Source organism: Cheilinus undulatus, linkage group 22, assembly GCF_018320785.1.
Source record: "Cheilinus undulatus linkage group 22, ASM1832078v1, whole genome shotgun sequence".
In the NCBI taxonomy this organism is placed as follows: domain Eukaryota; kingdom Metazoa; phylum Chordata; class Actinopteri; order Labriformes; family Labridae; genus Cheilinus; species Cheilinus undulatus.
The window spans coordinates 17,763,592-17,789,641 of NC_054886.1; the positions used below are offsets into that span (position 1 = coordinate 17,763,592).

General features: G+C 40.4%; 1 protein-coding gene across 3 annotated transcripts in view; it reads left to right on the top strand.

The window, feature by feature from the left end:
• The window catches only part of ppargc1a (peroxisome proliferator-activated receptor gamma, coactivator 1 alpha), a 418,523-nt gene that overhangs the window by 337,373 nt on the left and 55,100 nt on the right, over window positions 1–26,050 (top strand). The gene's annotated exons all lie outside the window — the stretch shown is intronic.

Sequence of the window (26,050 nt, forward strand, 5' to 3'; positions counted from 1 at the left end):
ACCGTGGATGAACGTCTGGGTATTTGCTGGTGGGGATGGTGTTGAACAAGCCCATTGCCTCATACCCCCTGGAATTGTTTCCCAGTTTGCGATCCCATGTTCATCACAGTCCAAAGGAAGTCGCACGAGATGCGCTCTTCTACTCAGGGGTTGCCAGTTCGGCAGATACCCCCGGCCTCACCACTTTCCCCAGGCTTCATATTTATTAGCCCTGATGTGTGTGAGCTGGCGTGCAGCACGAGCAGCCGAGCGAGAGTGCAGCGGACGCAAACCATGCTTGACGTGGCCATCTCATGTGGAAGGGGAGAGTAAATAAGATTCCAACAGGGAGGAAAATGCACAATCATTGCCTGGGAACTGGGGTTCCCATCATGAGATTCATGCAAACCTTGGCAGGTTTCTGCTCAAACTCAAACCTCACCAAGTTAACCATTCTTTAGTGGTTAGAAATTGACTGAAGGAATGTGCCTGGTCTCCAATGCTATGAGCATTAGCTTACATCACCTCAGGTTGTGCATGAGAAATCCACCACTGTCCTCCCCCTCTGTTTCTAAATGTCACAATATCTCCACAATATCCTCCCAGTGCAGAAATGCTGCCCTTCAGCATGACTGGATTCTCTCATGGAGATATAGAAAAAGACACAAGAAAATTCACTGCTATCAATAGAAAAGTGTCCAACACTGTGTGTGCACTCAAGTACAGGCTATAACTTAATCTTCGTGAGGAAATGGTGTTGGGGCCTGGGAAAGAAAGGTAATTTGCAAGTGAGAATAGTCGCTTTAATAGAGGACTTGAAACGAGGTTACTTGATATCGAACAAGTCGGAAAATCTGGTTTCCCAGCTATCTTGTATGAAGACCACGCTTTACTTAAAATAGCCAGCAGAAGGGCCAATCATAATACTTTATTTTGAGAATGTAATTTTCTCATGCCTTGCCAGTAATTAACCTCCACACAATAAGGTATTGGAAGCACCACAGACACAATTCCAGCCCCACAGTTTGTTTAAAAGACTAGGCTATATGATAGGCTGTGTGTGACAGGGGAATGGAGGAAGGAGGGAAAAAAAGGAGCCAAGATTCGACTTTATCTTCTTGCAGGGAGCCTTTTCTTTTGCATTCTCTGCCTGGTTTTATTCAAAACTGCTGTTTCTTCACTTCTGCTGAATTGGGTTTTGTTCCTGGCTAATTCCAGCACCGTCTCAGTCCAGGGCTCGTGGGAACTGCAGCGATCGCTTACAATCACTTCAGTCAAACACCTGGGAGATAATTGACTGGGCTTCGGTCAAACTTGTTTTTTCTCCCCCTCTCCCTCTCTCTCTTTCCCTGAGTCTTCACAATGGAGACAAAGAGCATGGGCACAAAAAAAAGATCAGAATCACTAAATCCATTCCCAGACAAGGCACTGTATAGATGGTCCGGGAGCCAAATTGCCTCGCCCGAGTCTGGGCCAAACTGAATGTGAAAATGGTTGAGGAACGGTTGTGGTCTGAGCTTGGCAGTCCCTAAGGAGATGTAGTGTAGGAGAATATAACAGTGAAAAACACATAGACAAATACATTATCTTTTCATACCTTTACAAATGTTTCCAGACCTCAATTCGCAAACACAGAAACTAGCATAGAATTGTGTACAGTAATTGCAAATTTAGTATCCTGGCTGGGCGAGATACAAGAACATTAAAGGTTTGCCCTCTATGCAGACGACTATAGCATATTATACAGTAGGTAATAGTCAATTTATTTTGTATCTGGAAGAGCCCAAACAACTTTTATTTTTCAGTCTCTCTCTGTATCTAAGCTGGGTGTAGATGCACTTGCAGTCACAGTACAGAAGTCGGTAGTAATTTCAATTTTTGTTGTTATCATGGTTCAGAGATGTCATTTTTTTGTAGGAATAACATCAAAAATCAAAAGTCTGATCATTTTGTATTGATTTCCTTTTGATGAGGTGTTAAATTAGCATTGCAGGTGAAGTTAAAGTATTAGACACCCTATATTGGGCGCAAATGTTTGACCACCCAACAGCCACGGAATGTTATAATATAATTCTTATTGAACAAGAACCTTCAACCTGCTCAGTGTAAAATATCATAAACTGTCTCTTACTGCTTTATTGTATCTCAAATGCTGTAAGGAAGCTTACCTCATATGCACATTCGCACTCGCTAATCTAATAATTATGACTTAAATCACTGCAGGTAAATGCCTTACCTTATAAGTATATTTGTACTAATTAATCTACTTACCACACCAATAACCAACCTTATCTACGTACAGTATACAAATGCTGCAAGTATTTAATGTTTTTACTCTACCTCATGTGCTGTAAGTAGTGCTGTACTCAAGACCACACTATCCGAGACCAAGACAAGACCAAGACTTTTGGGAGTCAGGATCGAGTCAAGACCGAGACACTCCAAGTCCGAGACGAGACCAAGATCATAAAAATCAAATTTAGAAAAAGGCTTGACAAGGTTGAACAGTTAAAGAGCATTCTCTCTTTAATTTTAGTTTTCTTTTAACAAATTTGACAGATAAAACAAGATGTCTGCAACGCTTTCAAAGCAAAACATGCAAAATCTCAAATCTTAATCTTAAGCAGGTGTAGCTATTTGTTGCTTTAGCTAGTGCTTCTCCTTATTATCACATTTAAGAAGTCGAGGGATAGCAGATCAGTGCTGGTCTCAACAGGTCTTGATGGAAAATCCCAAGTCTGGCCAGTCCAACCAAGACAAGAACGAGTAAAAATGCTCTTACTACAACACTAGCTGCCAGTAGGCTCTCTGTAGTAAAATGCCTTTCTTCATATGCATATTTGCACTAATTAATCTTTTTACTGTATCAGTTACCAACTTAATCTATCTACTGTACTCAAATGCTGCAAGTATTTACTCTATTTACTGTAACTCGTGCTGGAAGAAGGCTCTCTGTGGTAAAATGCCTCACCTCATATTCATATTGCACTAACCAGCTATCTTAAATTACCTTATCTACCTCATGTAAATCTGCTTACATCCTTACTGCCCATACTCTCACCATGTCCAGGCAGTATCCTTGCACCCTATGCACATCGTGCAACCATACTATCAATTCACTAGAATTTGTACAGTACTGTGTTGAAGTTTTAGGCATGTAGAGTGCTAACGGTTCTTCACAGGTCCTGATGTTCCACATCCCTGGGCTGAAGAGAGGAGGGAGGGCGGCCAGAGTCGGTGTCAACACATTTGACACATACGTGTGTCACTAACAGTGCCCTAACAGTACCCTAGGCTATGTTTAAGCGCCACATCTACCTATAACTCCGCCCTAAAGCTGTGAATTTTGTTTTGTTTTCATCAGATTATTTTCCCGTGGCCTTGGTAATGTGCAAAGACATCCAGAGCATGACCTGGGTTGTGTCAATCCTCCTTCCCACCTGATGGGGCCCTCAAGTGGGCGTACTCGCCATTACATGCCTTACTTCGGCCTTAAATTTCAGCCCAAACATGCCTAAAACTTCTGCACAGTACTGTATGTTGTAGAAATAATACCTACAAGAGCTTTCACATATTTAAATCTTCATTTTTTTGTCTTTAATGTTTAAATCCTGTGCACTGAGTGCAAAGCTTACCAGACTCAAATTCCATGTTGCATAAGCACACTTGGCCAATAAACCTGATTCTGATCCTAAAAGGCTTTTAATTGTCTCTCACTTTTAATTCCTTAAAATATCTCCAAGTTTAGTTTCAAATTTTAGCCCTGCATGCAGTTTTCATTTTAGCATTCACAGTAATTTAATAGCAGAAAGCAGATGAACTGTCAGTTGACGTCTTAGCAATAGAAGCATTAAAAATGTCACCTGATAATAAGTCAGGGGCGGTAGGAACATCAACAGTATCTCAGGGAATATCTATAACATCAGTTCTAGTGTGCCACTTCAATTATCCTTCAGCACTATCACACTCACTGCTCCCAGATTTGATGGCACACATTTCTATTCCAGAAAGAAAAAGGGAAGTAAGTAATCATTTTTGAATTAGTGGATGGCAGCAGTAGGAGCAGCTATTAAAATCACACCGCTATTAGTCACCATACAGTACTGGGACTTTACAGCTTCACTGTTAAACATAATCATGTCCTCGACTCATTATCCACAGGGAGTGTTTATAATGAAACAATTCTGCAGTGTATTCTTATCAGTGAAAGCAACTTAGTGAATTCATGTTATTGACTCGCTAATCTTATTCAAGGTCGTGATCTGCTATAAATAAAATCCATAAAACGGAACCTTGTAAACAACAGTGGACTGAGTTGACTTCTTATCTTCCACTTGGCAGCACAGTGGTCCTCATACATATAGAAAATGATTTATCTTCCGTACCATGTGGCCACCTCCTGATGAGAAATCACATTTTAGCACGGAGGTGGTTAAATCCTCGGCCTGTTTACTCCAGCTGCCTGCGGGGCAGAGGGTAAATTGAGGGTAATTATTATTAGGGTATGGAAATGTTGACAGCTTTACATAGCCAGAAAACAGCCATACTCGCAAAATGACTCGCAAGAACACACAGTAATACAGCTACAGCAGCTCACACCTGTTTATTTGGGAGCGACTCCAGCATGGACAGGTCTCTGGAGTGATTGTTTGGGATCTGTCTTCTTGATGCATCTGTTCCTTCTCATCTTTGGCCTGTTTTGCTGCTTGGTGTACGATATGTCCTTTCATTATGAGCTTGGCCTCATTATCCATTTATGTGGTAATGCTGTTATCCCTAGTGGCTTGGCATGCGCATTAAAAAATAATAGCTTACAAGTTATTCTGATACCATCATTGTTACATGCTTTCACAATGCAAGTCAGTCTGCTGTACTTGTAAAGTCCCTTCTGAATTCTACGCTGATTGAGTTTAAAGCTTTTGCTTGGACTACTTTAATGCAAACTTATAATATCAAGTCATTTTTGTATGTCTTCTTGAGGAGTTCTGAGGATAATGTCACCTGCCAACTTTAAACCCAATAAGGGAAAGCAAGTTGTTGCTATGGGATGGGACAATCCGAGCTATTCCGTCCATCCCTTTGAGCGATCATCAAAGTCTTGAAGGGTCCGCACATGTGATCCCGCCACGCTGTACCCTACTCGGGTTGCACTTGAAGGCACGCGTCGATGGCTTGTGTCTTAGCACTTCTCCTTGAACCCCCATGCTATAAGGAGTTCAGACAGCAGTTGTAATGATGTCAGGACAAACGGTGTTATCAAATGCCCTCCACCTTAGACTGCACCGACAACAGCATTATGCACATACCCAAAATAAGCTACATTTTATGTAGAGGTCAAACAATGTAGAGCAGTGATGGGCTCAGGATGTTTGAGGGGCAGAGGCAAAAATAATAAAAAGGCACCTGCTCTATTGGGGGAGGGGGTAGCGCACTAAGGTTGTCATACATCTATAGTGACATAGCGAGAAACCTAGGTTGGATTAAACATGTTCAGTTATGTAATTATACCTGCACCCAAGGCCACCCATAAGGGGGGTTGAAGGGGAGAGCTTTCTCAGGCCAAGCCTAAATGGGGGGGAATTACCTTTATTGGTAACATAAAAATGTGGAAGAGTACATTAAACAAACCCATCCGGAAAGTAATCTCAGACTATATAGCTAAGCCATGAAATGGAAAAAATGTCAGGATGCCAGAGAAAAAAGAACTGAAATGACTTTAAGGGAAAAATAATTAAATAATTGCAAAAAAAAAAAAAAAAAAAAAAAAAAAAGGGCAGCAGTGGTTTAGAGGAAGGTTAGGAAGAGAAAGTTTAGGGGTGAAAAGCGGTTAAAGAGTGTCAAAAAAAAATCGGCCAAAAGTGGTAAAAATGGGCAATAAAAGAGGTGAAAAGCTGTTAAGAAATGGGAAAATGGGATCAAACTAGTAAAAAAACTGTCTAAAAGAGGTCCAAATGGGCAGTAAAAAATGGTGAAAAGCAGTTAAAATTTTGCAAAATGGGATCAAAGTGGCAAAAGTTGGTAGAAATAAGTGGTAAAAGTGGTGAGAGTGTCAAAATTTAGGTTGAAAGAAGCAACCAAAAAAGGTTAAAGCAGGAAATATGGGTTAAGAATGGAAAATAGTGGCAAAAATCTTTGTTAAAAATGCTAACATGGGTTAAAATTGGCAAATATGGGATTAAAGTGGCAAAAGTTGCAAGTGGCAAAAGTGGTAGAAGTTGCAAAGATGTGTTTAAAGTGGTAAAAAATTGGTCAGAGTGGCAAAAATGGAAAGTAAAAATGATGAAAAGTGGTCAAAAAGTGACAAAAATGGGTAAAAAGATGCAAAAAGGTAAAAATCCTCAGCTTAAGACTTGAAAACAGTTCTAGTAGCAAAATTTGGTTAAAAGTTTCAAATGGGTGTAATGTTGAAACTTGGATGAGAATGTGTTAAAAAAGTGTAATGAATAAAAAATTTAAACATCAGAAGACAATAATAGCTTTACACACTTTAAAGGGATACTTCAACATTTTGGCAAATTCATCCATTGACATAATTCTTATAGTCTTAGTAATAGGTTTGTTACCTTCACTTGTTGGTGCAAGCTGTTTTTAGATCGGCCGCTGCCGAGTTCGGACCTGCTGTGCCAACTCAGTGTAAGCAGACGGTATTCCAGCTTTCCCTCATCAAGCTCATGAAATATACAATCCAACAACTCCAAAACGCTCTCATGGACAAGTTGTGACCTGTACATTCACCACGCTATGAAATAATCATTACGAGACGGAGATTTTTTAAAGCTAAATGCGAAGCCGGAACTACTGTCCAGGCATGGCTGCTGCACTGTGTCACTCCGCCCAGTGGTTTACTCAAGAAATAGTTCCGAGTATTTGCTTCATGCGTAGTAATGTTACATAATTATACGTTATTATTTCTTAGCGTTGTGAATGTGCAGGTCACAACTTGTCCATGAGAGCGTTTTGGAGTTGTTGGAGGGAAAGCCGGAATACTGTCTGCTTAAATTGAGTTTGCACAGCAGGTCCGAACTCGGCAGCGGCCGATCTAAAAACAGCTTGCACTTACAACTGAAGGTAACAAACCTATTACTAAGACTATAGGGATTATGGCAATGGATGAATTTACCAAAATGTTGAAGTATCCCTTTAAGCTCCAAAATGAAGTAACTGTTAGCCAGGATGCTAGCGCCAATGCTACTGGTCCATCACATGTGCATTGATATCAATAAATCACTACTGGAAAGGGCCTTTCCCTGCCAATTCTGTGGGCAGACCTGGCTACGCCTCTGTTAAAAAACATTTTCTTTTCTTTTCATTTCTCAAAGATCCACGAAGGAGGATGTCAGTAAAAAGGACCTTTATATGACAGAGCTTATGGCTTTATTGCATTCTCTCATGTGCCTTCCAGAGAGCATTTAACCAGGTTTCATCCACTGGTAGGGATCCTGAGAGGGCACTCTCAACTCAAAGGGCACCCAAGTGGGCACTTCATCACATTTTGTACATTTATAGGGCACCCTTAAAGGCACTTTACAATATTTTTGTCCGCTGAAGGACACCCCAAAGGGACCTTTACCAAAATGTGTCCACTCGAAGGACACTGCAGATGGTACTTTACCACAGGCTGTCCACTGGAAGGGCTTCCTTAATGTCACTTTGTCAAAGTTTGTCCACTAAGATGGCACACTAGAGGGCACTTAGTCAAAGTTTTGTCTACTGGAGTGGAACCCTGGTGGGCACTTTGTCAAATCTGTCCACTTAGTGGGCAACCTAGGCAGCACCTTACTGCACTTTGTCCACTGGAATGGCATTCTGGAGGTCCCTTGTCCACAATGTGTTCACTGGGAGGGAATAGTGGTGCCTTCCACCAATTCTGTCAATTGAAATGTTACCCTAGAGGACACTTTTATGATTTTTTTTTGTCCATTGTAAGGACTTCCTAGAGGGAGCTTTACCATGGTTTTTCCACTTTAAGGCCACTATACGATGCACTTTATCACATTTTGTTCACTCCAAGTCAGCATGTCCATGTGGGCCCCATGGATAATACATGGGGAATCACAGCTGGGGCCACCAAGGAGCCCATGGACAAACCTACATGGGACCCATACTGAAGCCCACATATAACACATGTGGGGCCCACAAGGACCTGCTGGCTGTGCTAGAGGGGCACCCTGGTGGGCACTTTGTCAAATTTTGTTAACTGAGATGGCACCCTAGAGGGCACTTTACCACATTTTGTCAGATGGACAGGAATCATGGTGGACGACTTGTCTAGATTTGTCAACTTTTCACATTTTTCCCAATAAAAAGGCACCTTAAAGAGCAGTTAGCCTAATTTTGTCCACTGCGAGGCTGCCTAGAAGGCATTTTGCCAAATTTTGTCCACTAAGAAGGCACTTTGGAGGGCATTTGTCAATTTTTATCCACTGTAACAGAGGTTACAGTTTGTCATGTTGAGGCACCCAAAAGGGAACTTCCATGGTATGTTTTCCAACATTGGGGCATTGGTAGGGACTTTTGTTGAATAGAGAACTTCTACATCAATATTAGCACTGTAGCATTATCTTCCAACATCATATTGGTGTAAGATGAAGTTTCTACTACTGTGTCCTTACAGCTCATTTTCATTCTACATAAGGATGGCTGCTTTCTTGAAGTAAGAATTGATACCGTAGATGATTATCTCCATCCTGCAGCAAGAACATTAGCAGATTTTCTTTCCATTATCAGGCAGGAGCCAGATTAAATCATGTCATCTTCTAGTTTCACATCCGTCTATAGACTATACCCTGGCTGGAGCATATATTGACTGCTGAAGGAATCTTTCCCATTTCTGACCCATTACGCTCGGCTGGGCCTTGATGAAGCCAAAAGTACCTGCTTTAATTGCAGTGTTTTATAGACTGTACACAAGGCTACCCTCACTAAATACAGCATGCTTAGATTAATGGGAGCGTTCAGCGTTGGTGCATTTTTAATGAGGGCTGGAGGCTGCCAGACTACTTTTCTATATGATGAGGCACACTTTCCCCTTCGTTTGTTACGCTGGCACGATACGATGTGGCGCCCCAGTGCCCGCCAGCTGGTATCTAGTGTGAAGCCACGACAAAGTACATCCCACCCAGCAATGACAAGCAAACAACAGAGATTTTCTGTTTGGTGCCTGGAATGTGCCGTCTGAGATGTAAATACCCCAAATTTACAGACACACCAAGCTAACAACATGCAGGAATAGCGCGATACACATGGAGGGTTTGGTGTTTTTTCACCCACCAGAGTGCACCTGTTGTTGCATCACAAACTCACAGGCGCGTACACGCATATATACGGGGCTTATCAAAGAAAAACAAGAGTTTACAGCCTGATATGTTACGGGATACAGGGTGTGACCCTGATTTACATTTGCATGCGGAGTGCAATGGAGTACAGAGAATAGAAACGGCAGTCGGCAGGGAAGATAACCCCAAACATTCACTCTAAATTTATGCCAGGATCCTATTCCCTCTCACTGAATTAATGCTTTAATCTCTCCCTCTTTGTTGCATGTGTACTCGGGCTCAGGGTGGGTGTTTGTGTGTATACGCATTGGGCATTGGGAGGTTGGGGGATTATATTTCTCAGCAGCTACTGTTTTAGTACTTTCTTTTTGGAATGAAAGCCACCCAAGTCCAGAGCCTAAGAAATTGCACCTTTTGCCATCTCAGTCTTTTCTCCATTCAAAGTCATAGCAATAGTCCCCATCACTTCTGCTGTCTTTGCATTTCTCCTCCACAAAGAAATATTCTTTAATGGAAGATTACCTTCAAATGCAAGCTTAAAAGATTATGTGCTTTCATATATGTCTTTGAGGTCCATTATTCGATGTCATTTCCTGAAAATTCGCTCCTTTCCTATCACTTTTCTCATGGTTGTTCTCTCATTTATCTTTAATTCACAACTTTATCTATTCAGATACCTGCTCTTATTGTGCACTGAAACTTTCCCAGACACCTATGCTGAATCTGTGACTTAGCGCGCTGCATCTCTGATCCCGCGGCTCACTCTGCATGCAGTACCACCAACACGTCTGCTGACAGACCGTATTTATAATTTATTCCATTCTGAGATGAAAAATCAAACCTATGCTGGGGAATATTCATCTTTCCCCACCGCCATCCTGCCATCTGACTCTTGGCTTTATGAATTATTTTGACTATTGGTAATGATGTCCTGTGTTGGTAGGCCATTACAGAAGAGGAACTTAATTCGCCCATTGTTAATTAATTGCTTCAGTCTTAGCGGGAGTAATAAAAATGCTATTAAGTAAAATACCTCTATCATTAACCTAACTTTGTTAATATGGGTATCAGTGGGGCTCAATAAACAAAAGCTGTAGTGCCTACCGCCACACAGGGGTAATTAAAAATGCACTGTCATTAATTATAGTGCATGGAAGATTGTCCAATGACTTAGTGTCTTGTTGACTATTCCCTTACCAAGCAAGAGCTCCATCAGGCGCTCAGTTAGAGTTTTTATCAGGCCTGGACTTCCTACTGCTTGTCTGCACTTTACATAGACACCAAATACTTCCTGCTGTGACCAAACTTAAGCACTTTATTATTCTTTTGAGCTGATTTGATTGACTAACCTGCATGCATGCTTTACTGTTGAGTCATAAACTCTTAACTGATGAAAGACAGAGCTTACGTGAACTGCTATAAAATGTGTTGGTCAAAGGACCTTAAACTAATCATCGGGTTAAATATCTGCTATCTTAAGCAGACTTGTTTGCACCATAGATAAGAACTGGTGATAACTACCTCACCTTATAGAAGTCCCAGGAGTTGGTACTTTTCCTTCAAGGATTGACACAGAGGTAACTTAGCCTGCATTTTTGATATCTCATACTTATTTCAGATTAGAATGGCCAGATAATCAGAGTCTGGTTTTATTGCCAAGTACATTTTCTCATACGAAGAATCCGACTTGGTGCAAAACAAATAATAGAGGAAGAATAAAAATATTATGAGGCTATCAAAAATAAAAATAAAGATCAAAAATAAAACATTAAGTCTGTATAAACATGTATAATTCTGTCTCCTGGTTCTGGGGTTCAGTGAGCGTCTTTAAGGTGAGGGCCGGAATACTGCTCATGATGCAACCAGCAGAGGGAAAGAAACTGTTCATGTGGCGGGAGGTTTTGGTCCTGATGTCTGCTGGTTCTGGAGTTCAGTGACAGTCTATAGGGTGAGGGCAGGAGTGCTGCTCATGATGCTGCCAACAGAGGGGAAGACACTGTTCAAGTGGCTAGAGGTTTTGGTCCTGATGGATCTCAGCCTCCTGCCACAGGGGAGGGCCTCCAAAAGTCTGTGACCATGGTGAGGGGGGTCAGCCGCAATTTTACCTGCACACCTCGGAATCCTGGAGGGGTACAGGTCATGGAGAGATGGTAGGTTGCAGCCAATCACCCTCTCTGCTGAGCAGATGATACGCTGCAGCCTGTTCCTGTCCTTCAACTTGGCTGCAGTGCACCAGACTATTATTGATGAAGTGAGGATAGACTAGATGATGATGCTGAACTTTTTTGACTTGAGGTCCTGGGTGATGAGGATCCCAAGGAAGCAGAAAGAGTCCACAGTGGAAACTGGGGAGTCACAGAGGTTTATGGGGTAGCATCCATCCTAAAGTCTATAACCTTCTCCACTGTCTTCAGAGAATTGGGCCTGTGTCCATAGATGGCTTTTTTTTTATAAGTGACAGAGCTCGTTTTTAATTCAAAACCAATGTAGTCTAGCACTCTGAGCGCTCAGCACCCTGGGTGAAATAATGCACTCAGCACCAGTTGTTTTTGTCACCTTGCTTAAAGTGCTCTCAGTTGAAAACCACTAAACTTTTGGAACAGTGTCACGCTTGTCAATGTCACTTCTCTGTCACTTGCCAATCAAAATCAAGAATTCTGACAGTAGTAGAAGAGAAACTGGTCTGTCTCTGCTTTCTTTGTCTTTTTCGAGGGTGGTTTTCAGGTCGGCAGCTGCTGCTCCTTTACATTGTCTGTGGTGTGATATTTCCTTGGAATACAGAAATATGAAGAGAATAGAGCTATTTTAAAACAATGTAATAGATTCTCTAGAGGAAAGCAGGGTTTTTTTTTAATGTAGCAACCATAAGTGCTGGTGAGCAGTGCTCTGGGACCGTAGATTCTGCGATTTAACTAGTAAATTGTTGGTTTCTCTCCAAAATCTGCCCAAGCTATAATACCTTATTTTTCCACTAGTGAAAAGACCCAATGTCCTCATACGAGCACTTGCTGATTAGCAATGTTGTAGCTGATTACTGTCGATAAAACTTGTCAAATTCAAATATCATTTAAAACCACAAAAGTTCCTAAGCTTAAATGTACAAGTTTCAGTCATAACATTTGAAAAATGTTTGGAGCTGAAGCAGTTTTGTACGATGGATTATTAGGGCCACACGCAGAGAAAAAAAATAAAAGAATAAGAAAAAAGAATTTGACATTACGAGAATAAAGTCGTAATATTACGAGAATAAGGTTGTAATATTACAAGAAAAAAAGTCATAATATTACGAGAATGAAGTCGTAATATAACAAGAATAAAGTCATAATATTATGAGAAAAAAAGTTGGAATATTACGAGAAAAAAAGTCGCAATTATGAGAATAAAGTCGTAATATTACGAGAATAAAATATTACAAGAAAGACAGTCTGCCGCGGTGCCGTGGATCTACGACGGAGTATTGTCCCGATTCTGATGATAATTTAATGTTGATGTGCCAAAAGATGAAGTATTTCCTTATTTGTGAATCCGATACTAAAGTATAGCTTCACAAGGTGATCAACATTGCTCATTTTAACGGAGGCAGCGCCCCGGCAGACTTTCTTTTTTGTAATATTTTGTTCTCGTTATATTATGACCTTTTTCTCGTAATATTACCTTTTGTTCCTCGTAATATTACAACTTTATTCTCATAATATTACGTTTTTTTCTCTTAATATTACGACTTTATTCTCATAATATTATGACTTTATTCTCATAATGTCAAAAAAAAACTTAATTCTTTTTTTTTTTTCTCTTCATGTGGCCCTAATACTCCGTTGTAGTTTTGTGCCGAGAGCAGCTGTAGAGCCTTTTAGTCAGAGTCACAGCCATCTTGAATAAACACTGATGACTGTAATATGCTTTCAACAAATGAGGCCAGTAGGTCTTAGTTTAGCAAAATTCAGAATAATGGTACAAAATGTAATGTCCTCTTATGAGGATGCTGGGACATAGGAGGCTAAATGTGGGGGAAATGGTGCAAGTTAGAGTAGCTATAGATTTGTTACGAGAAGCATTGCCCTACGGCAGCTCCTACCACCTCATTTTGTATTGTTGCTCTGATTGGCCTGTCATGAATGTGACCGACAGAACGTCCAATCACCTTCTGAGAACGTTTTGAAAAGTCTGTCCCATTCAATTCACATTCAACCCAAGATGAATGTGAATTCTATACCCATAGAGGAAAGCACTACCAGAATAAGTAAGGCTAAAGTCCCAGAATGCACTAAAAAGAAATAGTTTCCTTTAACTCTCTGTGAACCTACCACAAAGAGTAACACAGAATTGCCGGTTGAACTTCTTTGTTGCATCACTAAATTGAGAGGCAGTTGAGCAATATTGCCAGTAAAGATATTAGCCCTGGTGATATTCTCATTTGTTTGTTCACGAGACAGCTGTGACAGCAATCACTCGCAGCAGGAACTGGCCTCCAGATTAACATAGCCAGCTCTATGTATCTCTCAGCTCGTTGTTTTCTTCCTCCTCTTTTTTCCCATTTTTTCCTCCCCAGTCTCCATCTTGTCACATTTCTGAAAAAAAGAGAAAAAAAACTGGCGGCACAGGCGTGAAATTGATGTGATGAAAAACAACTGGGATATCTCTATGAGCCATTTGCTTTGCCGTTATGGCCACCCTCTCTCCCCTCAGCGTGGCTCTGGGCTTTCTGTTGCGATTGGGGGCATACTGCAAATTAGCCAGCAGCTATCTGAGGTTACCAGCCAAGTGCATCGCTGACCTCCCTCCCCCTGCCAGGCTCAGCCCTCCTGGAAGCAGCTCAAACTTTGTTTCAGTGACGCTGGTTTGTTTTCTGTGTTTGAAACTCTCTCAGACATGCATGATTCATAGTAATCATTTGCTATGGCACATCTTTAATATTCCAGGGCTTATTGAATTTATAGGGAAGATGCAGTGTAATGTTCCCTCTTAAGGTAATGCAATGCAAAATTGCATTTGCACTGACAAATGGCTGCAGATAATCTAAGCACATATGGATGCGTTTGTTCTATACGTGCTTGATAAAGTATCCTCATAAAGCCTGGGTGGTGAACTGACTTTTCTAACAACCAAGGATTTTTAAGGTGCAAGGGCATTTAAGAAAAACTCCCCTTGGTTATGTTCATCCGAACATCTCCCCCATGAGCCATGAAATCGGGGCTCTGACTTATCCGGGAGCTTCACGTTTACAAGGAGAGATAAGGGCTAGTTCAGACCTATTGTTGCAGCCAGCGTGACCCTAAACATAAAAGGGCATCTTGGCCATCTCCCATTGTGTGCAGCTACAGTATATATTGAGCTGCATAAACCCATCCTTTTGTGCCGAGTGAAAAGAGAAAGGGGCCTCTTAATTAAGCCGGAGAGAACGCAAAGTGACTTCCTACGTGCATAAATGAATACTCAAGAAAGTAACTGTGTCATCCTGGATGTAGATAAATGAATAAGTTGCTGAATGCAAGCAGAGGTAAGTGGGTTAGCATGTAAATAAGTGAATAAGTTAGCAAATTAGCGCTTAAGTGTGTTAGCATGTAAATAAATGAATAAGCGAGTGAATTACAATGCAAGGGAGTAAAGACATTAAGGAAGTGAGAGTGTCAGCACAGCCAAAAAAAAAAAACAGCCTTTGAGGACACAGTTGTTCCAGTGTCGCTTGTTGCCGGGCGGAGTGAGTACATCTGGCTAGTGCGTGTCATATTTCCTCATGTACAGATGACATGCCAATTACTTCTTAATTACATGCGTCATCTGGACCAAAGTGCCCAATGCCAGAGCTGATTAATCCTGTTTATTGTGGCGGCGATGACAGTCCCAGTGGAAACAGAGCACCAAAAAAAAGAAACACAAGGGATTATGAAAAAGACTTGGAGGAGGCTGCAGAGGGGGCCGAATCACCAGGGCAAGGGTTGACTGATTGAATGACTGCCTGACAGTTAATCTTACTCTTGATTTCTACCGCTGATGATCTGATAGCCTAAAAATAAGTGATGGAAATCATTTTTATTTCCAGGAACTCAAAATGGCCCGAGGCACAACAACATTTGACTGAGTCCAAAAAAAAAAAAAAAGGTTTCCAAAAACACTGACGTTGCCTACTCGCAAGGAAAAAGCCAGCAGTATTGCTCAGCACAATCTCCAATCTGCTTACACACATTTTCATGTTGACGCTGTGCTGCCAAGTCATTTGAATATCATGTCCGGTTAAAATCAAGATTTTACACACATCAAAACCAATTATTTTTTCTCATCTTGGCATCTGCATGTCATTATTTCTTCCAATTTAAATACCACTAACAAGGGAGGAAGTTTCCAAAAGTGACAGTCTTAAAGGGGCAATGAGTTCATCTGAGGAGTGGAAGTATCTGTGTGAAAATCTAGACCTTCCTGTAAATGAATACATGTCAGCCAGATAGCCATCATGAGCAGTGAGATCTTAGATTGGGACTGGAATATGCTGGGGGAAGGAGAAGGTGGTGACCATTAGATTAACAGTGAGATTGTGGAAAAAGCTAGACTGGGAGTAGGAGTGCCACAGAAAGCCAGTTTGGGCCCAGTTATTTTTTCTGAACAGCTTAGAAGCATTATAAGGTGCTTTCCCAGCCTCCCATTGGTCTGAACCTTTTTGATTTTTTTCCACAAACAAACTATAAAACATCTTGGAAGAATTTAGAGGTGCTTTGTAGCGCAAGCGGTAAGATCCTCGATTAGGACTGGATTACACTGGGAGAGAAGAATGCGGTAACCACAAGATCAGGGGTGTCCAAACTATGGCCCTGGGGCCAAATGTGGCCCGAAGTCCAATTTTTGGTTGGCCCAGAGCAAATTGTAGAAATAAATGAAATATGTTCTACATTTGAGCATGAAGCTAGACTCTATTGTTCTTTATAGTTACAGCGCAGGGCGGGGCTACCGTGCTAATTCTGTAAACAAACATGCTGACAAGAAGAATTTATCGACCAATAATTTTATCATTAATATTATTTACCTTTAACATTCCAGGAGTGGAGTCAGTAGTTGGGGGCAAACAGGCCCCCCCTGAAATCTGATTGGCTGCCCCAAAAACCTAGAGATGATTTTCTTTTTGCCTTGTCTGGCATTAGTATTAGTTCAGGCAGGCCACGGGGTCAAGCACTGTCTTAATTGAGATCAGCTGAGCTTTTATCCGCTGATGGCCAGCTGATTTTCTCCAAGCACACTATTGGCTAATTGCTCTGATGCTGCCTTATTTATCTGCTCTTGCTACCCACCTCCACCCCAGCTCCTCCTTCATTCTTCCTTTGACTACATCAGTGTCATTCTATTGTCATTGATGCCTGCTCTGCTCTGGGGTTTTTGCTGCTTCTCTCACCGCCTCAGGCTTTCCTTATCGGTTTAACACATGATACCATGATGATCCATCTGCTCTGGGCTGTACAACCTCCTTTTATATTTCTGTATGTGGCCCTAAGTGGAAAAGTTGGGCTGGAGTAGGCGTACCACAAGGAGGTGGTTTGGGCGCCACAGAGATTTTGTCCCGAACATATTCAAAGCATTTTAAGGTATTGCTAGCCACATTTTTGTCAGAACCTTTTTGATTTTTTTCCTCCAAATGAGCGATAAAACATCTTCGAAGCATTTTAAGGTGATTTACTACCCTCCCATTGGTCTGACTTCTTTGTTTGAGTCCAATCACTCCTCCTTGTAACTCCCATCTTCCTTCCCTTTCCTTCCATATCTGCCTCTAATTCATGCCCCCGTCTTTGTCCAAATCTTTCTAGCACTCCCTCTTGCTTTTGTTACTCTCTGCCACACTCCCTTTCACCATTAGCTCCATCTCCATCCATCTGCTCCTTTTGTCTCTTTGCTCTTTTTACACTGGGATGCCTCGGCAAAAAATGGCTATTGACTGTGCCTTCTTTTCCCTTACATCTCTGCTCCGCGCTCCCTTTTTTCCCCATCACTGTGTACTCCTGCACTACATGCTCCTTTTAGGTGGCGATGTGACGAGTAGTAGAAATGCACCCTGTAAGGGGAAAAAAAAGGTGATGATACAATCAGTTTTATTGTGCCGTAAGGATTTTTTTCAGGCTTGTGGTTATACACCCTGTATGCAGGCTGTATGAAAGAATTGCATCCCGCATGCATTTTTTTCCCCTCCCTCTCTTTCCCTCATTCCCCTTTTTTCCTTCTCTTTTCATTGCTCAAAATAATTAGACTGCAGTCTGGACTCAGGGGTTTCTGCTCACATTTCCATGATACAAGAGTAAAAAAAAAGTGTGCTGCTCTAGAAATTTCTACCTGTGTGTCACCCCCCCCCCCCCCCACCACCACCACCACCTCATCTTTCCCACCCCCCTCTCTCCCCTGATGCTGTTTTAACGTGGAGTTCCACAAGGCTCGGTGCACTCCAGCTGACCTAATTCTTCCCTGGCGCTCCTCCAGTGCTAAGAGTACACAAGGACTGCGCTGTCAAGGTATTCAGGCCTGCCTCTCTATTATTTGAGAAATCAAGCAACATCTGTTGTGCTATGGGCCCTCTTCATGACTAGCAGGAGGCTTTTGCAGTTTCAGAAAGATGCGCTGAAATCCCCCTGTAGCCTGTGATGAGATCTCATTAATGTTTTTACATTTTTTTGAGCTCATCTTGACTCTTTGTTTTGCTCAGTTCCGAGGCAAAACATGAACATTAATATTAGTGAGGCCGTGACTTTGACCAACTAAGGTTTATTTTAAGATTCAAATAAGGCCTTACTGGGTATTCAGCATGACAGAAAGCACAATTTCATGTGCCCTTTCAGAAGAAAAGCCTCCACTTCATCTCCCCCCACACAAGCGCATCTCATTTCCTCTAGTTACATTGCCAGGCATGTGGCATCTGTTGGAATTTTACAGCAATTTCAAAGTTTGGGTTTGTAGCATTTTAAGCACAAGGAGTGCGTCAGTCTTGTTTATGCATGTGTGTTTGCAACCCAAAAAAAACCCTCATGGTCCATAAATTTTAATATTCCTTGTGAGTGCTATACCCAAGCAAAACACAAAGTGCCTCAGAAGTCCCTGCCCAGAGCGCTAGTTTAGCACAGTTCTCCACCAAGACGCATTACACACCAGGCCGGCGCTCACAGCTCGCCCCCTTTCTGCCACCACTTTCCACATGCATCTTGCATGACTCACTGGTGATTTTAAACAAGCCCCAATAACAGCCTTACAACACACAGCTCCGACGGGAGACTCCAACTCGCATCGCCATGTGACCGTGATATTATCCGTCTGCGGTGTTAGGGCCAAAGCTACCACTCTCCTCCTCCGAATGAGGCTGGAGTTGAAGAGGGGGAGGGAGGGAGCATCCTGTGTGGCACCCCAGGCTCCTTTTTTTGTGTTTACCTGCCCCTGCGTGGGACTGATGCTATTTTCAGTCAGCCACGGCTAACTGGCCCTAGCCCCTCCATGCCATTTGCCTTAATAATGTGGGCTGGACTCTCTGCGGGGAGAGTAGCCGCCATCCTGAGAGTGGCTAAATGACACAGTGGAGTTCATTGATGGAAAGGATTACACGCTTGCACGCAGGGCGAGTGAGGCGACGGCTTCTCTGAAGGGCACAACAAAGATAGGAGATGTAAAAGAATCTGCACAGGAGGAGAGAGCACTAGCTTACTGTATGTCAGAGGGTGAGGCGTGCCGTAATTTGTGGAATCACACTGTTTATCTTGTTGTACATACTGTATGGAAGCCATGGAGGCCGAGTTAATATGGATTGTGAGAAATATGGCTGCAGAAAAAGAAACAAAACAAAGGTAGCTTGTGTCGAACATTTTTAGAGAGAGAATAAGAATTACAAGTTCTTTCACACAGTGAAATAATGCTCTATGAGGAGATTGGTAGTAGAGCTAGTGTAGTGCCAGGTTGTATGAGGTGTTTGTCAATAGTACTTGGCTTTAAAAATTACTTTTTTTCCCTTTTTACACATAAAATATTTTAGCAAGCCACCCAAGTATATATACAGCCACCCAAACATATTTGCTGAGCTATGCATGTGAGGCATTAATAACAACAAAATGACACTGAATAAGTCAGAAGCAGAATAAAGGAGTAGCTGGGGTGGAGGAGGGTTTAAAAAAAAGTGGCTTGCAGAGCAAGCAGTAAAGCATTGCTAGGATAGAGCAGTTTAAATATGGCAGCAAGCGTGTGGTTAGCCAATAGAATTTCCTTTGGGATCAATAAAGTATCTATCTGTCATGCTTAGAGGGAATCAGCTGTCCGTCATCCAACAAGGACTTACATGAGATCCACTGATCACAACTAATATGGCAGCAATTGACTCCATTGTGTGCCTGATTACACAACAATATCTGTGTATCTAATTAACACCATCAGGGTTAACACTGACACTTTTACAGTTCCTATATGGATCCATGTCACAGTCTTGATTTGTTTTTTGGGGGGGAAGAGTTGGTACCTTAACACTTTGTGTAATTATTGTCTCTTTTTTGAGTAAAAAATGAACTCTGGTGGATTTGATGTGGGTATTTTTCAATTTCAATAATTGACACATTACAATATACTTTTCCTAATTAATAAAGATTGCTGTTTTTTTTTTTTTGATACCTGTGGCAAAGTCTGATGTTTTGTGGTAAGAATGGAGAAAAGAGATAAATACAGAGTTAGGAAACGCCCACTGATAAAATCTGCACACCACCCTATCCTGTAGACCAGAATCAGTTACTTGGTGGATAACTTCACTCATGGTGCAGAAGCAGCAGTGATCCCTGATTAACAGGAAACATCTGACCACATTTAAACAAATATAAATACATTTAAAACACATAAAAACACTTTGCCCAAGGGCATGATGGGAAATCATTGACCGCAAGGCTGCCCATAAGGGGGGTAAAAGGGAGAGCTTTCTCAGGCCCAGCCTAATTGGGGGCACATGAAGGTCTTCAAAACCATGGTCAACTGTGAAGTTAATCTGTGATAACCATATTTTATTTTTAACTGGAATAAAAACCACTCTATTAAAAAAGGAATTGTTTTAATTTTTAGCTGTGGTACAATACAACCTTTTCGAATGTAAATCCTTTCATTGAAACAGGATGCCAGAAATTAAAGCAAAAAAGACAACTCAAATGGAAAGCATACATAATTGTGAAAGAGGCAAAATGGGCTAAAACTGGCCAAAAAAATGTCAAAAATAATTAAAAACCAGCAAAATTGGCCAAATGAAGAGGTCAGTATTGACGAAGAGTGGCAAAAAGTGGCAAAACAACCACAAAACTGGGTGAAAAGTGTCAAAAAAGTCAGGAAAAAGGTCAAAAACAGCAAAAACTTAGTTGAAAGTGGCAAAAAATGTTTTCTAAAAGGTTTAAAAACAGCAAAATTGGGTTGAAAGTGAAAAAAACTGTGGCAAAGATGGGCCTCAAGTGGCAAAACAGTAGCAAATATGGAACAGAATGTGCCAAAAAAAAGTGGCAAAAATTGTTTTAAATGGCATATCAGAGGAAAATATGGGCTTTCTGTGGCAAGAAAAAGGCAAAACAGTGGCATAAATGGGGATAAAGTGGCAAGAAGTTTGCATACTGGCTAAAGACTTTGCTATAAAGGGTGAAACAAAAATTGACACTGTTAAAAAGGTTGGGAAAACAGCGAAAATTTGTTTATAGTGAAACAGTGGCTCCATTCGGGAAAAAGTGGCAAAAATGGGTGAAAATTGACAAGGAGGGTGACAAGAAGTGGCAAAATTTGCCAATTTACCAAGCCAGGATGCTTAACCTACATCAGTAAATCACAACGGGAGAGGGCCCAATTCCCCAGGTTTTTCAGGGGCTCAGCAAATTCTGTGTGAGCCCTGCCCAGGTTTAAAATGACAGTGGGTGGAGTTTAATTGACTAGTTGGACTAACACTGATAGATCAACTCTGTCAACTAACTGTGTGTATGAGAATGTAAAGCTGTGTAATGCTATTGTCTTAATTTGGCACCTACCCCAACGGCAGAACATTCATGCTTAAAACATAAGTAAATAAGTCTTTATTCTGATAAATTTGCTTGCTTTTGTAGCTTCAAAGATGCAGCTGCATGGATTTCAGTCTGTTTCATAACAACATAAAACTCCACACAGGAGCTTTAATAGTTATGGCACATTTTGCCCTTATTTAGCCTATTGTACCTTCATTTTTTATGTATTGTTTTCATTACATAACTGTTATTGTAGAGCGATTGACTTCTATGAATTGTGGCCACTTTCTCCACTGTCCTTTAATAAGGAGAAAACAATACAACTTGTCAAAGACAAAAAATCCCCCAAAGATCTGAAAGCACATCCAATGACAGGCAGCAAGAACAAAGCGTGAGCTGTCTCTGAACAGTCGGGGAACAATAAATGAATAGATGTAGCACTCTGTTTTACCTCTGCCCTCAATTAATTCATATGAATCCAGCCACCATGTATTAAAATGGCCAGATGCTAGGATAGATTCTGTTGGGAGCAATGACATGCAACAAAGTGATATGAATCACCCACACACATACACACACACACACACACTGAGCAGCAGTGACGGCACATGCTCTCTGAGGGCCACTGACACAATTTATGGAAAAAGGAAAACAAGACGCGGCCACTTGAGTATGGATGGACTGTCAAAAACGACACTGCTAAAAACAGCCTGTCTGAGGTTATTACATTTAAACAAACATTTCGATACGCATGAGCAGCAATCTTTATGTCAGATTTCCAGAAATGCAAATGGGAGACTCTTTGCCATGAGTCAGGCTGTGTTGAATATTCAAACAAAGATAATTATCTGTGGATTAGCCCCGTTTTGGCTTCAAGAGCTGCACTTGTCAGCTGACTTTAAGGAAAAATTGTTTCATCATTGAGACCTTTTTCTGCTTTCTGAGAACAGCCAGCAGCAAAAACTGATTTGCACTAAATCTGACTGAAGTTTTCCTGCACTGGGAAGTGGTTTTTATTCTATATGCACACAGAAAAGTTGTCACATTGCATTATTTTTGAGTTGTAAGCTATTTAGCAATTAAGCAGCAGTCACTTTGAATTAATAAGGGTTTTAATGGTTCCGTTTGAAGTGTATTGGTGTGCAACGCTTTCCTCTCAGAGGCTTAGAGAGGTTTCCAAGGAAGTCAGGGCCATCATATGACAAACGTGCGATGCATCAATGGGTGTGAACAACTTTTCACACTCCATCCTATAGATTCAGCCCCCTGGAGATGTGATATCTATAAGAGCGACTAAATGCAGGGGGCTGTGTGAAAGCAAGACCTCAGGTCATTTCATGGTGTGGAGTGATTGAAAACGAAGTGCTTGAAACATCTCCTTTTTCTCATTTTGCAGTGATCGCCTTTCACATGCTCCTTATTAGCAGCTTTCTGCAGGTGCAACAAAGGCATTTCAAAGACTACCTGTATCTAAAAGATGTAGAACCGTCTTATTTTTGAAATGAGCCCTGTATCTACAAATCTGTACCGCTGCATACATAAATACCCAGCCTCTAGCGAAGAATGTTTGCAGAGAAAAAAGAAGACTCAGAGGCCATTCAAGAAGGGAAATCATAACATTATATCTATATTTAGCTCCCGTTGTCTTAATTGGCATGAAGAGTACAATCAGATAAGCCTTTTGACTGTGACTCACATGCCGCTTCAGGAGAGGATGAAATAACATTTACCAGCACATAACTCCTGCCAAGATTTTCTTTTCTTGTCTTTTTCCTCTTTTTTGGCAATTTTGCTCTCATTTTGTTCATATTACGTGACTTATACAGACTGGAGCCGTACCTAGATCTCCTGGAGACTGATATGTTGCTTTATCCATGCTTGCCAGTAACTATCAAGCTCCATTTCCCTACCGTGTTGCCCTTGTATTACATTCTCTGTGGTACTGGTCCATCTGGGCTCTGTGAGGTCACTGCACACGCCACCTGCTCCAATCGGGTTTTGCCGTGGCTTCTGGGTATCGTATCTGGGCATGCTCCGAGAGGCAGATGTATAGATTTAGAGGTACAAATGCCCTCAGAAACCCATAAGCATGACACAGACTTCTATACATACTGTTTAAAGCTGCACATGCAGGGCACCCGCTGGCATGTGAAGACACAATCTGTGCAGTCAATGTCTTGTGTCCCAGAACCTTCTAGAGGTTTCTGTGCATTTTCAAATGAGACTTGCTGCATGTATATCACTTATGCATGCTCAAGTGGACATGATGATGAAAAACTCTTGGTTTTAGCTTCTTATTGCAGAAAAATGATGGAATAAAGTCAACTTTCTATCCAAAAAACTGCTGAAATCATCCTTTTTACCACAGTCTTTAAATTAAAGCTCCTGTGACAAACTTTTTCTTTGTGCTTTCTGATGAAAAAGATCATCCTGTTTTCTGTCAAACATCAGTGACTGTGAATCTTTGCTGTGAAGTTGTCAGTAAGCTGTTAATCAGCTCCGCTGACACCTACCCCCCCGGCATCATTTACATGCTTTAGAAAAAACAGCAAATGGAAGCAATCAGTCTTCTGGCTAATGAGCTAGTCTGTTTTTGTGGGTCATATTTAGTCAGTTTTATTCATTTCACACCGTTTTACAACCACTGAAAAACTCCACACAGTAGGCTACCTTTAAAAATCTATCTCAAAACTATTTAGTATTTCCACAAAGAAAAGTATGGTGGCCTGGAAGTGCAATTCAAATTTACAAAACTGTAACACTTACAAAACTTGAAATGGATTTAAATTAACCAAGCATTTTTACATTTCATAGAAAAAATTAACAGCAGTGAAACACTTTTAAAAATGACAAAACAGTTCCATTTTACAAAACAATTTTACAAAATGTCCCACACCAAATCAAATGTCTGGAACACTGTCAAACACTTGAAACCAATTTACAAAGTTGGTTAAAAAAATTACAAAGTCTAAAACACTTTCACAGAACTTGAAACAAATTTACAAAGATGGTTGAAAAATTATAAAGTTTGAAACACTTTTACAAAACTTCAAACAAATTTACAGTAAAAACAAAGACAAAGTCTAAAACAACTTTACAAAGTCCAGTAAAAGATTACAAAGTCTAAAAACACTTTAAGCAAAGAAACTTTAAATTTCATGACACATACTTAGTATCTTAAAAAAAAAAAAAACATAAAAAATTTTAAAATAACATTTTACAAAACAAATTTACAATACATGAAAAAAAATTACAAAGTCCAATACAAAAATTACAAAGTCTGAAACACTTTTACAAAACTTGACACATTTACGAAAATTGGTCACAAAATTACAAAGTCTGAAACATTTACAAAGTTGGTTTAAATTTTACAAAGTCTGAAACACTTGCAAAACTTGACAAAAATTTACAAAGTTGGATACAAAATAACAAAGTGTGAAACACTTTAAAAAAACTTGAACAAAAATAAAAAGTTGAATACAAAATTAAAAAGTCCAAAACACTTTTACAAAACTTGAAACAAATGTAAAAATTCCAATAAAAAAATTACAAAGTCTGAAACAAATTTACAAATCCCAGAACAAAATTTTAAAATTTTGAAACACTTTTAGCAAAGAAAATTCAAATTTCAGGACACATATTTAAAATCTAGAAAACATTTAAAATTTCAAAATTACATTTTACAAAACAGATTTACAAAACACTAAACAAATTTACAAAGTTGGATACAAAGATAACAAAGTCTGAAACACTTTCAGCAAAAATTTTTTTAATTTTATGAAACAAATTTACAAAGCATTTGCATGAGCTGAAACAAATTTGCGAGTTGTGGAAAACTTTTACAACTTTTGAAAGAAATTTACATAAAACGGTATTTTACAGAGAGGGAATGTACCAATCCTGCCCTTGTTTCAAGTTTTGTAAAGTGTTTCATATTCTGTAGAGGACTTTGTAAATTTGTTTATTGGTTTCTTAAAAATGTTTTAGACTTTGCAATTTTTTTTCAGGCTTGTTAATTAGTTTCAAGTTTTATAAAAGTGTTTCAGAGTTTTGTTTTTGTATCAGATATTTTGTAAAAAAAAAAAAATGTTAAACGTTAATGTGTTTTGTCATTTGTAAAAGGGTTTTTCTGATGTCAATTTGTTTTATGAAATGTAAAAAAAATGTTGGTCAATGTAAATTTGTTGGAGGCTTTGTAAAAGTGTTTCAGACTTTTTCATTTTAATTGCACCTCTAGGCCACCATAGCACAGCCCTGTATGTGGTAATAAACCCTTCTACCTGACATATAAAAGTATATCTCTGTAAATGTGTGATCTGAGGAGGACTGTAAAGAGAATTCCTCACTCTAACAGAAAGCCCACTTTGTTTAAAATGTCCACAAAGCCTGTGTTTTTATTTTCCTGGGGTAGTGTTGCCTATACACGTCCTGTTGACACTGTATACACGCTTGATACTGCCACCTGTCCTTTTTATTGCCTCTGAATGAACAAAGAAATACTTTGAAAGGGGGCTAAATTGCGTCTGTGATACTCTATACTACAACACGGGCATTTTAGGTCAAAAGAGTGGAAAACAATGCCTCTTACTTGTGTCTGTGCGAAAAGTGCCATTGAACTTATCATAGACATTCAGATTCTGCTATTGTTATTTATATTCATGACGTGTTTGCGCGTGCCTCGTGCCAAATGCGCATTCTTCCACTGGCATTTTTGCACGCGCAGGATCGTAAATTACATTCAATGACACTTTCTGAGACCTTAAAGGCTTTCTTTCTGATTTACTTTGTCAAAGATGTGAGGAGATGAGTGATGACGAATCCCAAGTATCAATTTGA